Raw genomic sequence first — 17,601 nt, forward strand, 5'->3', positions numbered from 1 at the left:
ACATACAAAATGCTGGAGGAGGTCCACAAGTCAAGCAGCATCAATGGAAGGAACATTGAAGTTTTGGGCCAAGATCCTTCATAAGAAGGAAAAGGGGTAGGTCAGAATAAGAAGGAAGAGGAGAAGGAGTAAAAGCCGGCAGGTGGTGGGTGAAACCAAGTGAAGGTGGATGGTTGGGGACAGGGGATGAAGTAAGAAGATGGGAGATGATAGGTGAAAAAGATAAAGGACTAAAGAAGGAGAAATAAGATGGGAAAGGAGTGGAGCATTGGACAAAGCGAGGAGGAAGGGAGCCAGACGGAAGTGTTGGGCAGGTAAGGAGAAGAAAAGGGGTGAGAGAGCAATCAGAATGGGGAATGGAGAGAGAGAAGGGTGTGGGAGAAATTACCAAAAATTAGAACAAACTATGTTCATGCCATCAGCTTGGAGGCATTTCAATTGGAAACGTAACTGCTGCAACATCTTTACTTCCAGACAGGAGCAGAAAGAATTGTTGCATACTTTCTCAACAGAGTTAAAATATTGAACAATAACTGCAGTTTTGCAAGCTTGTCATTCTTTGGTCATCAATAATCAGAATATTTTAGTGTACAGACATATAACGTTACAGAAATGTACTGTACAAAGCAACAAACAATGTGCAAAAAGAACTCAGCAGGTCAAGCAGCACCTGTGCAATGTTTGTGCAAGTGTTTTTGTTTCCAGAAGTATCCAAAGCTGCGGTCTGAACTGTGGGATGTCTACAAAATGGCAGACATGCTGCAGAGTACAAGGCAATAGGCAGAGCAAACAATTGCATTCAAGGGTGCTTAGATGTTCAAAGGTTCATTTATTATCAAAGTATACAACTCTGAAATCGTAGCATTAATCTGACCCCAGATCTTCTGGGGCCAGCATGATGAAATGTATCCATATTTGAAAAACAGACATGCAACCAGCTCTGGAACTTAATCTGTTGATTTGACAATCTGACAGGTTTTTTTGTGAAAGTCACGTACACAGGGATTGAACATTTATTTTGGATTTATTTTTCCCTTTTTTTTAAGTGTATAAAACCGGAAACAACTTGATATCTTCATCAATGTTTCTAGACCTGAGCTTGAGTTAGAATCATAAATCACATCATTACCAGGGTCCTTAGACCATGAAATAGTAGCCTTAAAAATTCTGATGAGGTTCATTCAAAAGCAACAACATATGTACATGCATGGGGACATTAACAATGTGTTTACAGGTTAGAAAAATTTAGTATAAAGTAGTAAAATTATCCAGCAATTTGCTTCTCAATTTTGTTGCCAGAATATTATGTCAATCAACAACAGTTTTCATCATAAGCACATCGTTATTTCTCCAGGAAATTCTGGTACAATGTGATAAAAACCTGAATATCTGCACCCTTACTTCTCCACATTTTATCCTGGCCATTTTGTCTCTGCAATTTGTGATTCCATATGACACAAGATCATTGAGTTTCCCAATAACCAGTAAAGAAAGACATGCATTCATACAGTTTTTCTGCACCCATCTTGTGGAAGTATCTCAAACTGCTGCACATAAAATGAACAACTGTCACGTGCAGCCTCTATAACAGAAGCAAACTAAAATCCTATTTCAAAAATTAATTTTTTTCTCATTTATCTTTCTCTCCCGGCTACATCTTTATATGTTATTTCCTCCTCCTTTAAGTCTAGAGCAATGAAGCACCACATTAATGTTTCAGCTCGTTGTGATGAATATTAATGTGGTTAAAGTGTCTGGTCAGGATTAACCTTTTGTGCACAATGGATGGATTTAACTGTTAATACTTCTGTGTCTGAAAGAAATGGGCTTGTGTTCAGTAGCAGGAGTATAATGTGGAAGTGGGCTCATGGGTTTGTTGAGCACAACGGAAGAAACTGATTATGAATAAACATAATAATCACTTATTTACAAACAGTAAAAGATTGGACCAAACATCCAAGTCCCCCAAGTTGCACAAACTACAAAATTAAATATTCAAACAGATACTTAGCTAATAGCGCATGCGGGCCATCTAAGTCTGGAACACATCTTCACAATGGTTCTTCAGCACTGGTCGTGACCGCAGTATAAATCGTGCGCAGGGGACAAAAGGAGAGAGCAAGTCTCTTGCACATGCTATTCTTATACCCCTGAGGTTCCTGAATCCGGACACTGGAGCCACACAAGGCAGCCGATGGGAAAGAGCTGCTGCATTCTTCACACGAGCCAATCCAGGGCCCGCACGATGGAAGCAGCTTTTGACCAACAAGTAAACTAACCCCCACATAGGTGCAACATCATGATAATTCAATTCTCAGACTAGTATGACCCTCACAAACACCCCACTACACAAAAGTATAATACACGGTACTGTAAACCAAATACTCACTCAGTGTACTACAGTAGTCCACCTGCCTCTCTGCACCCAAAAGGCCACCAGCCCCACCCTAGAGTGTAATGACCTGGTCTCCCACTTAACCTTATCCACGACTCTCAGATGTGATCAGCCAGCTGAGTGTGGTTCCCTAACTCACCTGCAATGTAGGAGTCCCAATCTTGACCAATAGCAACACAAGTGCCACCTTTCTTTGTGACCAGGTAATCTATGGCCAGTCTGGCTATACCATGCTGGGAAAGGTGATCATCCAAAACCTTCCTTTCTCTGTAATAGCCCTCTTACTATGCCAACCAGCATGCTCATCCAGGGCACTGGCGTGGTATAAGTATGGCAGCACGTATCAGGTGCACCATCCTGTGGGGAGACGTGGGCAGGCCTAGAAGCTGCCTATCCAGTACGTGCCACTCAGTGCCACCTTCATAACACCATATGCCACCCCAGGATACTGTTCCTGCTCACACTCCCTGTATCCCACTGACTGGTTGGACCTGTGCGCATCATACCGCATCCACCAGCATTTCTTTCCCTTCCCTGCCAGGTGGAGAAAGCAGTTTAAGAGTCAGGACCTTCCAGTTGAACGAATGGCATGTAGGGAAATCGTCGTCGCCTTCATGTGCCTTGCATGTTACACACATGGGCCATCATAGCTCTCCACATCGAACGATCCCTCGCAGCGTCAGTGTTATCTCGCACATTTAGATCTGTTATTTCTTTCACAGTGTCCATATTTTTTTTTCTTTGCCTTCCTCTTCTGCGTTTCCCAGGCATACAGCCCTGTAATATAAGGCACTTTATTACTCCCTTTCTGATGACATGGCCCAGGAATTTAAATTTCCTCTCATTTAATGTTCTCATTAAAGATCTTTATGTTTGGGCACGTTGGAGTACTGTCTCATGAGTTACCCTATCTCTATATGATATTTTCAGCATTCTTCTGAGAAACCACATTTCTGTTGCTTCTAAGTTTCTTTGGAGATCTGGTGTTATAGTCCATATTTTGGAAGCATACAGCAAGACTGACCAGATGTAACATTTTAGTAGCCTAAGCCTTGTTGTCATAGAAATGTGTCTGTTGGTAAAATTGGGTTTCATTTTTTGGAAGTTGGTTTTGGCAATGGCAATTCTTTTTATTTCTACTTTTCTTCTAGCATCTTGTGATATAAAGCTACCAAGGTAATTAAAGCTGGTCTTTTGTTCAATCTCTTGGTTACCGATGTACAATTGGCAGTTGGGAGTATCCTGCCGTTTTAATATCACCATACATTTGTTTTTTTTTTACAGTTGATAGACCAAAATCTGCACTTGTTTGTACTACTTTGTCTAGGAGGATTTGTAGGTCTTCTGCAGCACTTGCTATTGGGGTGGTATTGTCTGCATATCTTATATTGTTGATGTTAACACCTCCAATTTTTATCCCATCTCGGTCTTCTATTTCTCTGAGAATCATTTCACTACAAATATTAAATAGTTCCGGTGAGGCAGCGCAACCCTGTCTAACTCCTCTTTGAAGTTTCGTCCAACTGCTGATATAGTCATCAATTTTTACTGCCACCGTTTGATTCCAATATAAATTTTGAAGCAGTTGTTGGTCCCTTCCGTCAATGTTAGTTTAGCGAGAATTTGAAATAATTTTTCATGTTGCACTTTGTCGAATGCTTTAATGAAATCAATAAAACATAAAAAGACATCATTTTGATATTCAACTGCCCTTTCTAAAAGCATTTGTAGTATGAAAATTGTGTTCCTAGTTCCTCGATCTTCAATAAACCCATACTACAGTTTAGGAGTTTCTGACCTTAACTTATGTAGGGAAATACCAGCCCTTAAAGCACTTACTCCAGCAGGGGCTATTAAAGTTCAAGACCCTTAACGCTGCTACCATGCTATGGGTCAAGGTTGGCTGGGGCAGACTGCTCCCTCCCGGCTTCCCCCAAAACAGATTGCCAAAACCTGAGAAGCTAGATAATTTCCCCAAGTCTTTTTTTCTTTTCAAAGGAATCCGTATTAGTGGCATCACTTCCACTGTGTAGTTAGGAGGCCTCATACAAATCCAGCAATCTGACACGTTGGTCCAGTGTTCAAATTCAAACACCATCCCCAGGATTGTATCACAGGATCTCCCACCACAAGACAGCATTCACCACTTTGCCATTTTGTAATGCAGGGAGACACAAACTCACTCACTCCTGATTAGTCACTGGGTACTTAGATACAACTACACACACAAAAAAACTACATCTTCTACAATTGCTCCCCAAATGCCTTTATCCCTCTGAAATGTGGGCATCTCATATTCCAAATAAAGCTGCTGAGATTTCTACCCGACTAACCCAGATTTCCACCAGACGATGTGGAATGTGGGTTTTTCCCCAAAACCAATTGCATGGGCGAGACTGAAAACACAGACAAGAAAGACAAAAAAAAAATCAGGCTTATACATCTCTTCCTTCAAAACCTTCACCTGTAACTGAAAAATGAATAGTTAATTCCCACAGGGGAAAAAAATAACACACTATCCAAAGAGCAAAAGAAAAGAGAAAGAAAGAAACAACTGGACGGGGCCTGCCACATTCACACAGACTCAAAGGCAAAGCCCTCACTCTCACACATTGAAAAAAAACTGAGACAAGTGGCCACACCTCACGCAACATTTCTGCCGCACTCAACCCCTTCACCCGATCCACAGGGAAGAGGGATGCAGGCCAAATGACCCCCTCCCTACACAGCTGAGGCACGAAGGCACAAACCAGTCCTGATGCTTGCTGCCGCTGAAGGCCCATCAGTGACTTTTGCAGAGCCTCTAGCAAGAGATTTAAGCAACCCTGAATGGAGTGCAAGGAATTTAGCAGAGGACAAAAGGAGCCCTTATTAGGCGAGGGCTTGAAGAATGACTCTTCCTCCTTAATGAGCCTCTTGACCCCTCTCCCTTTTGAAGTTCTCCCTCTACATTGGGTGGGAGTGGGAACCCGATTTACCTGCTCCTTCTGTACACTAGCTTTGAGCAACACCAGAAAAAACATTTCCTTATGTTTTGTAAGGACAAAACATGCCCTTACTGGCCATGTGGGATACCCCACTCTCCATCTGCTTATCAACTTCCGTACCTGCCTTCCAAAAGCAGGAAGTGAACAGTGCTCCACGATCTGACACTGTGTCTTGAGGGAAGCCGTGGAGCCTGAACACATGTTGAACTATGTGTGTGACAGTCTCACGTGCTGACGGGAGCTTAGGGAGGGTAAAGAAGTAGGCAGCCTTGGAGAATTGCTCCACAATGACCAAAATGGTAGTGTTTCCATTAGACGGGGACAGAGCAGTGTTGAAATCTGCTGCGACTGGACCAGGGGCGGTGGGGCACAGGCAGCAGACACAGCAGACCAACAGGACACTGGCGTGACATCTTGTTCTGAGAGTAGGTGGGACAGGCAGATACAAAATCGTGGACATCCTCCCTCTATTGTGGTGATCCAGGACATTTCCAGGCTTCATATTCCAAGCATCCAGTAAAAGAGGATACCTGTGTCCAGTGAGGGGAGTTCTGGCCTTTCGATTCTCTCAGCAATCAGCCTAATTGAGTTATGCTTGCAGCTGCCTTGTCATGGAGGTCTTGGACCCATGAACTTAAGGCGTTTATCGAGTCCTCTGCAGCCGGGAATCTCATGAACACCTCTCTAGCTTGAAGGTTGGGACTTCCAACTCAGGAATCAAGCAAAAAGACCAACATCATGACCCTGGCTGGTCAAAACTTGCTCTCAGCACATTTGGATATGGCCCAAGCGTGGAGAGAGAGAAACACTGAAGTGGATCGTTAGTTCACAAACTTTCATGTGAACAGGACTTTAAGGGAAAGGAAAACAATAAACGTGACAAGCAGGGCCATTATCTAAAACTTTCAAATGGAAAATTAGATGCCAACATCACGGCAGAAAGGAATATCTAAATATAAAACAAGTACCGCTCGTCCTCAGCATCAGTTGACTCGATGGTCCACTTTCTCAGGCAAGACTGACTGCAAGCAGGCAGCGTAATGTCGCTGTAATTTGTCTTGTCTCAACAAGCGCTACAACGAAAAGAAGGGAGTTAAATACAGTCATAATTAAATAATAATTAGCTGACACATACATACTAACGAGTGCAATTGTCGAATCTGCTGCGCAACCAAGTCCATTGTTGTGATAGTACTTTTCCCCTAATCTCACCAGTTCCTTAGGGGAGAACTTCCTGATCTCTGTTGTCTCAAATGGGCCCCTTGTACCATACCACCCACACATTCCTGATCCTCCTCCTCTCCCTCCTGCGAGGAAAAATCCTCAGGCCGATGCCTCCCTCAGGGAGGGTATGGGACCGCGTGATCACTGGCCCTGCCCATGCCACTTCGAGTACATAAGGGAGAGGGCGATAATTTCAAAGGATTAACCTAGGAGACCACTCTACCCTCTCTACCTCATTTTCATCATCCAGCCAGACATCCCCACCTCCCCATTCACACAGTAGGATCGTCACCTCACTGTGTCAAAGCCTGAACCTTAATGGGATCCAGTTGCTAATTATTCCACTAGGCAGCCTCTAATTGCTGTACCTTCATTAGCTGATAGGCTATCTCTGTATTCTTATCTTTTAGCTCTGTGGCCTGGGTTTGGGCCGACCGCAGAGCTTTCCCCATAATAGAACACCACTGATTTTGCTCTTCCACCTCATTCTTAAGGTCCGTGATCATTTTGTGCTGCTGCCTATCAGTGGCAACAAACAGCTGTCTTTTCTCCTGGGAAATCCCAACGTTTTAAGTATGAACATGATGTGGTGTCCAGTTTCAACCAAAGGAAAACTACCTGATCTGACCAATCTATGGACATCCCATAACCCACCAGTAGGTCGGCGAGATTCCCAAATCCACAGCTGTTAATGGTCCACGCTGGGACTTGACATTGCCCATATAGTGGGGTGGGGATCCTCTCTTTTAAATAGCTTGCTAAAAATATTCATTTCCCTTTCAATCATCAGGCCCTGCTCACAGTGCCAAAATGTAATGTGATAGCAAGTTCACAGATTTGTTGAATGAGACTGAAGTCACTGATAATGAATAAGCATAATAATCATTTACTTAAAAACATTATAAGATTTGACCAGGCATCTAAGTCCCCCAAGTTACACAAACTACAAAACTAAATATTCCACAAACAGATATTTAGCTAAGAGTGTGTACAGGCCTTCTAAGTCTGGAGCATACTGTCCCAATGACTCTTCAGTGCTGGTTATGAGCTCTGTGTGATGTGTGCCCAGGGAAGAAAAGGAGAGAGGAAGCCTCCCATACTGTTATTCTTACACTGGTGCCAGGCATACAAGGCAACTGATGGGAAAGAGCTGCTGCATTCTTCAAAGAGGCCAGTCGATGACCGGCATAATGGAAGTGGCTTTCCACCAACAAGTAGACTAATCCTCACATAACAAGGAGGTGATGCAAAACATTAACAGAGACCTTATCATACCACCCTTATGTATGGAAACAGAGAATGTTGGGTATACTCAGCAGGTCAGGCAGCATCTGTGGAAAGCGATTGAATATTTCAAGTCAATGAACTTCCATCAGCTGTCAACTGAGAGGTTTGTGGTCACTAAAATACCAGCTACATCCCATTTGAAAAAGGAGGATGGTATCTAGAATTCCAAGGATTTACAAACCTTTCCACAAAAGACTTTCTCCTCATCTCAGTCTGAAATGACCGATATCCTAGTTGTTTTAATTCCACCACAGTGAAAAATTATCCTGCATTCATTCTGTGATGCTTGGTCACTAAATATATTAAAAGCCAAGATGGATAGATTTGGGTGCTCTGACAAAGCCAGGAAATTGGAGATCAAGCAGCACAAAATACGCAGACAGTTGCAATCTTTCTCAATGATGGAACAGGCTTAAAGGGTTGGATTGCCTGGTGCTATTTCTTGGCACTTACTCCAGTAGCAAACCCTGGAACCCTTGCTTCAAAGCTAAGTTTACTCTCCATCACACTCCACTGTCCCATACTAATAGACATATATGTACATAGCGGTCAGTCCTTTTACTCAACCAGATGCCGCCTTGGCATTAAAGATGAAATTTCACCCCAGGCAGCAAGATTCTGCAGAGTAATTTCTAATGAATGGCATGGATCTTTCCACAGCAGGGGATAATCCCACCATTTTGGCAGCAATTCCACTAAACAATCTGAATGGTAATGTGCTCCCTGACAGCATTGTTACATTTCTACTTGCTATGTCTTCCTTGTGTTCCTGAGTTGATTAGCTTAAAGCCCAGATAGTTGCATTAGTAATCCTGACATTAGTTTAAATGAAAAAGTTGCTATGATTGTTAAGTCAAAGTGTTGCAAAGCTGGCTAACTTCTGCAACAGGTGTAGTATTTCTCAAAGGGCAGAGAAATACAAAACATGATATGTATGAAATTCTACAAGATGGTGAATTATTTCTGTTCCCATCCTATGCTCACAGAATATTAGAGCAGCTTTATTTTTAAAACTTATCTTAGAGATTCCATTGATGGGTTTCAATCCTGACTGATCTATAATTACCTGTTTAAAATACAGTGTTTGTAGACTGATTGTGAATGTTATATTGATCTTTTAGTGAGAATACCATCATGAAGCATCTGAGTTCAATGCCTTGCAATGAGTATCTACCAGAAATGCCATGACGTGTTTTATTGTTAAACAAACCTACTATACAGCAGATTTAACAGTATCCTAGTGTGTACATTGAAGCTAATTCAGACACCAATGAGTATTTCACCAATTCAGACGTCAATAGAGCAGGGGGTACAGAAGCTTGAAATCCCACACCACCAGATCGAAGAACAGGTACTTCCCTTCAACCATTTGGTTCTTGAACCAACCAGCACAACCCTTATCACATCCATCTACGAACCTTTTGCACTAAAATGGACTTTTTTTTTGTTTATTTGTCTTCTTTCTTTTAAAAATTGTGTATAATTTAAGTTTTTTAATGTTTTTCTTGTGAATGCTGCTTATATGATGCCATGTACCTGTGCTACTGCTGCAGGTAAGATTTTCATTTACAGAGGTACTATTAGGGGTATAGATAAGGTAAATGCAAACAGGCTTTTTCCTTTGTGGTTGGGTGGGAATACAATTAAGGATCATGGGTTAAGGGAGAAAGGTGAAAGGTTTAAGGGGAACATGAGGGGAATCTTCTTCCTAATAGGATCATGAGAGTGTGGAATGAGCTGCCAATGCAATTTTGATTTCAATATTTAAGGATAGTAGGGGCATGAACAGCTATGGGTCAGGTGCAAGTTGATGGGACTAGTCAGTTTAAATGGTTTGTCATGTACTAGATGGGCCAAAAAGCCTGTTTCTGTGCTATACTTTCCTGTGACTCCGTGACTCTAGATTCTGGGTATGCTTCATTCAGAAGGGAAGAAGCTGTTCCTAAATCATCGAGTGTGTGACTTCAGCTCCTGTACCTCCTCCCTGATGTTAGCAAAGAAAAGAGGCATGTCCTGGGTGATGGGCATCCTTAATGATGGACACTGCTTTACTGAAGCAGCACTTGTTGATGTCCTGTGATGCTGGGGAGGCTAGTGGCCACAATGAAGTTGACTGAGTTTACAACTGTCTGCAGTTTATTTTGATCTTGAACAGTGCTAGCCCCCATTCCATATGGTGATGCAGCCAGTTAGAATGCTCTCCACAGTTCAGCTTTAGAGAACAGAGCATCACTGCCATTCATGACATTAGGTTTCGCTGTGTAGGAAGTAATGGCCTGCAAACCCTGCCAGAGTTGACGTGCGTCCAATTCTGCCTCTAACTTTAATCAGAATTGTTCTTTTGCTCTTGAGATAGCCTAGTATCTGCACTTGGTGCATAGTCCTGGATCACCAGACTTGAATGCCACAATTCTATTCTTCAGAAGACTGCAAATCTGGTACATCCATGGCTTTTGATTAGTACAGTATGTTCTTGTACGCACACTCATCCACACAGGTTTTAATGAAATCAGTGACAACTCTGGTACGTTCATTCAGATTTAAAGATGAATCCCTGAATATTGTCCATTCTACTGACTCAAAGCAATTCTGTAAGCGCTTCTCCACCTCCCTTGTCCGTACTTTCTTGGTCCTCTCTACTGGTGCTGTGATCTTCAGTCTAAGACTAAACTCAGGGAGATACTGCCAGATGATCAGACTTTCCAAAGTGGGGCGTGGGCTGGTACTGGAAGCACTCTAGATTGTAGTGTCTTAGTGTTACAGTGTGTTGGCCCCTCTGGTTCCACAAGTGATATGTTGGTGATAATTACTTAGAGACCTTTTCAAGCAGGTGTGGTTAAAATCTAACAAAATGATGGGGAAGGCAGCAGGATACACCGTTTCATACCTGCCTGATTACATCGCTCAGTTTGTCTAGAGATTGTTTAACACAGGCCTGAGGTGGGATATACACTGCTACCAAGAAGCTGGCTTAAAATTCCCAGCAGTAAATAAAATGGACCACACTTGGTCGCAGGATGTTCCAAGTTATGTGAGCAGGACTGGGACAGAAGCAGCACATTTGAACACCATGAGGAGTTAATCACAAAGCACATTCCACCTCCCCTGCCTTTGAAAGACTCAGCTGTCCTGTCTTGGTGGTGAATTGTAAAACCAGCAACCTCCATTTACAGATTTCAAGTCCTGTGCCAGGAAAGAACTAGTAGCCAAACTTTTTCAAACAATGGAAATCAAAGGCTCCAGCAGACTGGAAATTCATTGAAAATTTTCCCAGTGGGAGGTTTTCATTGATAGTGTCATCACGGCACACCTTTTTGTTTTATACCCCTGCCTTTTTCCCTATGGAAACAACCGCAGATTCAACTGCTCCCTGCAATCAATATTGCTTCCCTAATGCTGTCCTGTTGGAAGGGTGATCCCAGCTCTATTTCTTCCCCAATCTCTGTCTCCAGGGAAAGACTGATCCCAGCTGGAACTGTTTCCCTGTAATCTACATTCCCTCCCTTGGCCCACTCATCATGGAAGTGTGATCCACTTCTAACCACTACCTGTAAAGAAAGGGTGCTCGCTGCTTTCAATATTCCTTCCCCTAATTCTGAGCGATTCCTGTCTAACTTTTCCTGGGTAATCACTCTCTTGGTTCCTTGTCCATGGAAGAGATTTATTCACACTGTGAATATGATTGAAAATGTTGTAGAACAGTGACGTTTTCTATCTCTCCTTTTTATTTATTATTGAAGGGTTTAAAATTATTATTTATCTTAATGACTCTGCAAATGGCAGAAAACTAGTGCATTAATCATTTTGCGGGGTTGAGGCTTATTTTTAATGGATTTGAAAAGCTGAAACAGGGAGAAACTTTAGAGTTGGAAATCCATCAATCATTTTTGTCAGATGAGCTCTTCAGGATCCCTGAGCAGCAATTTATTTACTTATGGAAACTGATTACGGGGAGTTCCTTCTAAACTGCAAAGTTCTGATAACTGTGCTGAATTTCAAGCAATTAAGTTACTTCTGTCCACCGCTACCTGCAGGAATATTTGGCTCAGAGCCATCATTCCTCCTCCTGTTGGCCACGCTGTGTGTGGAGACTAGAATATAAGCTTAAATCCATTAATGTCCTTCACATCTGGATAAAGTGATCACAGGTTCATCCTGGAATTATAGAGTATGGAAACAGGCCCTTCAGCCCAGTTAGTCTATGTGTGCATGCAAATTTTTAGGCTAACCACTTCCTGAAGAGCCAGCTTCAAAATGTAAAGGTCCAGAAGAACTATTCCAAGACTGGTGTACCTGTGATTGCAGATGTGAAGCTCCTTAGATGATTTGAATAAAGGACAGAATACATGGTAAATACATTCTAAATATGTATTGGTGCAAAATCATCAGTGCAAAACATCAAGTAGACACCAGTGTGTGATAGAGACAAACTTTGCACCAATGCTAGAAGCTCTCTCTAAAACTTAGCACAAACAGAAGGGCCTGGAAAAATGAATAATGTGCAAAATGTCTTTTTTTTTCACAGTGAAACACAAATAAACAGAATCACTTGATACTGTAGTAGAAAAACGATCACAGCAGTAAGTACTGTAGTCAGGAAGGGAGAAGCTGTTGGATTCAGTGAGTCAGAGCATTGAAGCTAGGCCTAGAAATTACTGCACAACATTACTTTGGCATTACACTAGTGTCTGGGTCACCCTAATACCATTTGTGAAAGTCACATGGACTCTATGGGCTTGGAATACAAGGTTCCCAGAGTAGCATTGCTGGATTCCCTGTGTAACATTTACATCCTGTCATTCTGTTGAATTATGGAAATTTCTTCCAGTTATCACAATGTAGACAACCAGGACTAATCTGTTAGAGGTACAGATGAGTTGCGCTATGGAAGAGCCATCAGGTCATGGAAGATGAAGACACAGCATTGAAACAGACCTTACTTTGCTTGCTTGCTTAATTATTTATTTGTTTGTTTGTGTGTTTGTTTGTTTATTTATTTATTTATTTATTTATTATTTCTTTCTTTTTGTATTTGCACAGTTTGTTATATTTTATGCACTGGTTGAATGGTCTAAGTTAGTGTGGTCTTTCATTATGGTCATTCATTATTATGGCTATCATTCTATTATAGATTGGTAAAGAATGCACGCAATAAAATGAATCTCAGGGTTGTACAAAGTGACATATACAGTATATATTTTAATAATACATTTACTTTGAACCCACTAAATATGCATTGACTATCAGCTACTCATTTTTACACTAATTCTACTTTAATCGATTTTTTCCCATCAACCCCCACCAAATTCCACCACTCATCAACAACACTAAAGGCGAGGAACAGCAACCAATCAACCAGCCAACCTGCACATCTTCAGGATGTGGCTGGAAACTGAAGTCCTGGGTGGAACATGGGAAACCCACACAGTTACAGAAGAGCATAGAAGCTCCGTGCAGACTGTTTCCAAGGTCGGGATGGAATCTCAGTCATTGGAGACTCGAGGCAGCAGCTATACGACTGCATCATTGTGCTGCCCTTGAATAGTGTCAGTAATTGTTGAGCGGATAAGGGGAGTGGTCTACTCAAAGGGCAGAGAGGGCTGGGTGTCAGAGGAACATAGGCATGCCTGCTTTTCTGAGCCAAATAAAATATAGATGATGATTCCTCTCTTTGACAAAGGATTTTGGGTGATCTCTCCCAAAAGTCATGAGATTTGGCACACACTAGCAGCAATACCTGGAATCATCCTGAAAATAGGAAACTGAGAATAGCTTTGATCGTGACCTCTTTGGGAATAGCATTTAAGGCAGATGTACAAGTGAGACCATTGCTGCAGATCTCAGTGAGACAGACAATGCAGTTTGAGTGTTTTCATTTAAATATCTTCATTACAGGTGATCTGGCCTCTAGAGGTGGAGAGATCCCCCCCACTTGACTCTTCTGCTGAGATTCTACTGTTGCTCAGCAGATACCCCACATAGGGTACATGAACAGTGCGATGGACACCTTATATCCAATGACTAGACCTGGGTTGGATTGTAGTGGGTGAAAACTGCCTCGATGGTGCTCTCCAGCCCACTGACAGCACACTTAAGACTAATATCCTGGAGAATGAGTGCCTAAGTCATTTCAGACCCTATGAGAGTAGAACCTGCATGGAAGTGAAGATTGTAGGTAAGCAAGCCAAGTGCCCTAACATACTTACACCTGCTGGTCCTCTGTTACTTGTAAGATGATTATAATCTGGCAGCTTCCATTGAAGATGAGGTCTTCCTTTAAATTGAGAACAAAGAGCTTAGCAAAGATGAGTCAAACAGTTGAGTATCTCCCCTTCCTTTCCGCTCTCCATGACAACTCCTACCAAACAGAAGACGGTAGACCTGTAGTCCACTCATGTCCCTCAGTCGCACATTGAGAAGGAAACCAGAAATAAAAGATCATTTCATGGGGCTCATGGAGATATTCTTCAGAACAATCATGCTGAGTTAGCTCCTCCACCAGATCACAAGAAAAAATCTGGTATTTTTCCAGCTTCAGTGTTTACCATGTCAGAAGCCTGCACAAATATGAATTGTATTTGAATCATGTGTGTAGTCCAAAGGTGCACTGAACAAGATGCTCTTGCAGGGGCCAGACCTCAAAAACAGTCTGCTCAGGGTCCTCATGCATTGATCAAATGTTCCATAGCTGCCTAGTGAGAGAGGATCATCGAGACTACCTCAGAAAACCCCATTTCTCCTGATGATCCTTTTGTCTCAGTATCTGAAGATAATGTGCCGGCTGCCTTCAAGAGAATGAATCGAAGAAAAGCATCCAGTCTGGATGGAATACCTGACTGAGTACCAAAGACCTGGTATATTCATGGATATCTTCAACCTCTCCCTCTGGCAGTGTGTGGTACCCACCTGCTTCAATGGTACCGGTGCCCAAGAAGAGTGTGGTAACCTGTCTCATTGGCTATCACCCAGTGGCACTTACATCCACTGTGATGAAGTGTTTTGAGAGGCTGGTGATGAAACATATCAGCTTCTGGTTTGAATGGTGACTTGGATCTGCAACAATTCGCTTGCTGAAGCAACAGGTCTACAGCAGATGTTATCTCGTTGGTTTTCAACACAGCCCTAGAACATATGGACAGCAAAGATGCATACATCAGGATGCTCTTTATCAGTTAGAGGTTGGCATTTAACACCGTCATCCCCTCAGTAAACTCCAAGACCTGGGCCTCAATACCCTCTTGTGCAATTGGATCCTGGATTTCTTTTCTTGCAGACCCCAGTCAGTTCAGATTGGCAAAAATATCTCCTCCACAATCTCCATCACCACGGGGATGTGTGCATAGCCCCCTGCTCTACTTGCTTTACACCTATGACTGTGTGGCTAAATACAGCTCCAACACCGTATACAAGTTTGCTGATGACACCACTGTTGTGAGTTGTATCAAATGGGGAGATGGATCATCATGCAGGAGGGAGACTGAAAACTTGGCTGAGTGGTGTAATAACAACAACCTCACACTCAATGTCAACAAGACCAAGGAATTGATTGTATATTTCAGGAGAGGTAAACTAGAGGTCCATCAGCCAATATTCATTGGAAGATCAGAGGTGGAGAGGGTGAGTAACTTTCACTATCTCACAGAACCAATTCTGGATCCATCATCTGAATATAATTGCAAAGAAAGCACAACAGCTCCTCTACTTCCTCAGGAATCTGTGGAGATTTGGCATGTCGCCAAAAACCTTGGCAAACTTTTATAGATGTGCGGTGGAAAATGTGCTGACTGGTCGCATTATGGCCTGTAGGGGAACACCAATGGCTTTGGAAAATCCTACGAAATGTAGTGGATTCGGCTCAGTACATCCTGGGTAAGGCCCTCCCAACCACTGAGCACATCTACGTGATCCTCACCATCCAGACTATGCTCTTTTCTCACTGCTGCCAACAGATAGAAGCACAAGTGCCTCAGGACTCGCTCCACCAGGTTAAAGAACAGTTCCTACCCCTCAACCATCAGGCTCCTGAACAAAAGGGGATAACTACAATCTTTTAAAGACCCTCTTATATTGTTATTTCATGCTCGTTATTTATTGCTATTTATTTATATCTGCATTTGCACAGCGTGTTTACAGTTAACAGTTCCTAATGTTTGCAGTTTATTTACTGTTCTATAGATTTGCTAAGTATGCCCACAGAAAAAGAATCTCAGGGTTGTAAGTTGGTGACATGTATGTATTATGATAATAAATCTTACTTTGAACTTCGAATCAATATGTTATGTCCAGGTTAGGTCCTCAGAGATATGGACACCCAGGAACTTGAAATTGCTCACCTTCTTCACTTCTGATCCCTCTATGAGGAATGGCTTGTGTTCCCTCATCTTACCCTTCCTGAAGTCCACCATCAGCTTCTTGGTCTTACTGACATTGAGTGCAAGGTTGTTGCTGTGTCACCACTCCACCAATTGGTATATCTCGCTCCTGTACGCCGTTTCGTCACCATCTGAAGATCTGCCAACAGTGGTTGCATCATCAGCAAGTATATAGCTGACATTTGAGCTATGCATAGCCACACTGTTAAGGGTGCAGAAAGAGTAGAACAGTGGACTAAGCACACATCCATTGATTGTCAGTGAGATGGAGATGTTGTTTCTGATCCACACAGATTGTGGTTTACTGGTTAAAAAATCAAGGAACCATCTGTAGAGGAAGGTACAGAGGCTTAGGTTCCATAGCTTTTTGATCAGGGTGGTAGGAATGATGGCGTTAAATGCTGTCAACAAACAGCGTTGTGTTGTGACATATGTAGGTACAGGTTTCCCCCGTTATTTGAAGGTAGAGCTTTCCTATGAAACGGTTCGTAAGCCGGAATGTCGTAAAGTGAAGAAGCAATTACTATTTATTTATATGGGAAAAATTTGTGAGCGTTCACAGACCCAAAAAATAACCTACCAAATCATGCCAAATAACACATAAAACCTAAAGTAATGGTAACATGGAGTAAAAACAGGAAAGATCTGATAAATACACAGCCTATATAATGTAAGAATACTTTTCTACAATTATTGCAGCACTGTCCACCGCAGCGAAAATCTCACACAAGCGCTCTTGGCAACACTCGCGGCAAAAACACACGACGCAAACACTCCCAGCAGAAACACACGACGCAAGCGCTCCCAGCAGAAACACACGACGCAAGCACTCCCGGCAGAAACACACGGCGCAAGCACTCCCAGCAGAAACACACGGCGCAAGCACTCCCGGCAGAAACACACGGCGCAAGCACTCCCAGCAGAAACACACGGCGCAAGCACTCCCGGCAGAAACACACGGCGCAAACACCCCCAGCAGAAACACACGACGCAAGCACTCCCAGCAGAAAAACACGACGCAAGCACTCCCGGCAGAAACACACGGCGCAAACACTCCCAGCAGAAACACACGACGCAAGCACTCCCAGCAGAAACACACAGCGCAAGCGCTCCCAGCAGAAACACACGGCGCAAGCGCTCCCAGCAGAAACACACGGCGCAAGCACTCCCAGCAGAAACACACGGCGCAAACACTCCCAGCAGAAACACACGACGCAAGCGCTCCCAGCAGAAACAAACAGCGCAAACACTCCCAGCAGAAACACACGACGCAAGCGCTCCCAGCAGAAACACACAGCGCAAGCGCTCCCAGCAGAAACACACGGCGCAAGCGCTC

The 17,601-nt window shown here is 42.9% G+C and overlaps 1 long non-coding RNA gene across 1 annotated transcript; it reads right to left on the minus strand.

The window, feature by feature from the left end:
- Positions 1-902: 902 nt before the first annotated feature.
- LOC132392345 (uncharacterized) lies at positions 903-14,220 on the minus strand. Its single transcript, XR_009511501.1, has 3 exons — positions 14,100-14,220; positions 6,351-6,455; positions 903-3,172 (listed from the first exon to the last, which is right to left on the minus strand). It is a non-coding gene; the product is annotated as an uncharacterized LOC132392345 (long non-coding RNA).
- Positions 14,221-17,601: the final 3,381 nt, after the last annotated feature.

This window comes from Hypanus sabinus, chromosome 4 (assembly GCF_030144855.1).
Source record: "Hypanus sabinus isolate sHypSab1 chromosome 4, sHypSab1.hap1, whole genome shotgun sequence".
Classification (NCBI taxonomy): Eukaryota; Metazoa; Chordata; class Chondrichthyes; order Myliobatiformes; family Dasyatidae; genus Hypanus; species Hypanus sabinus.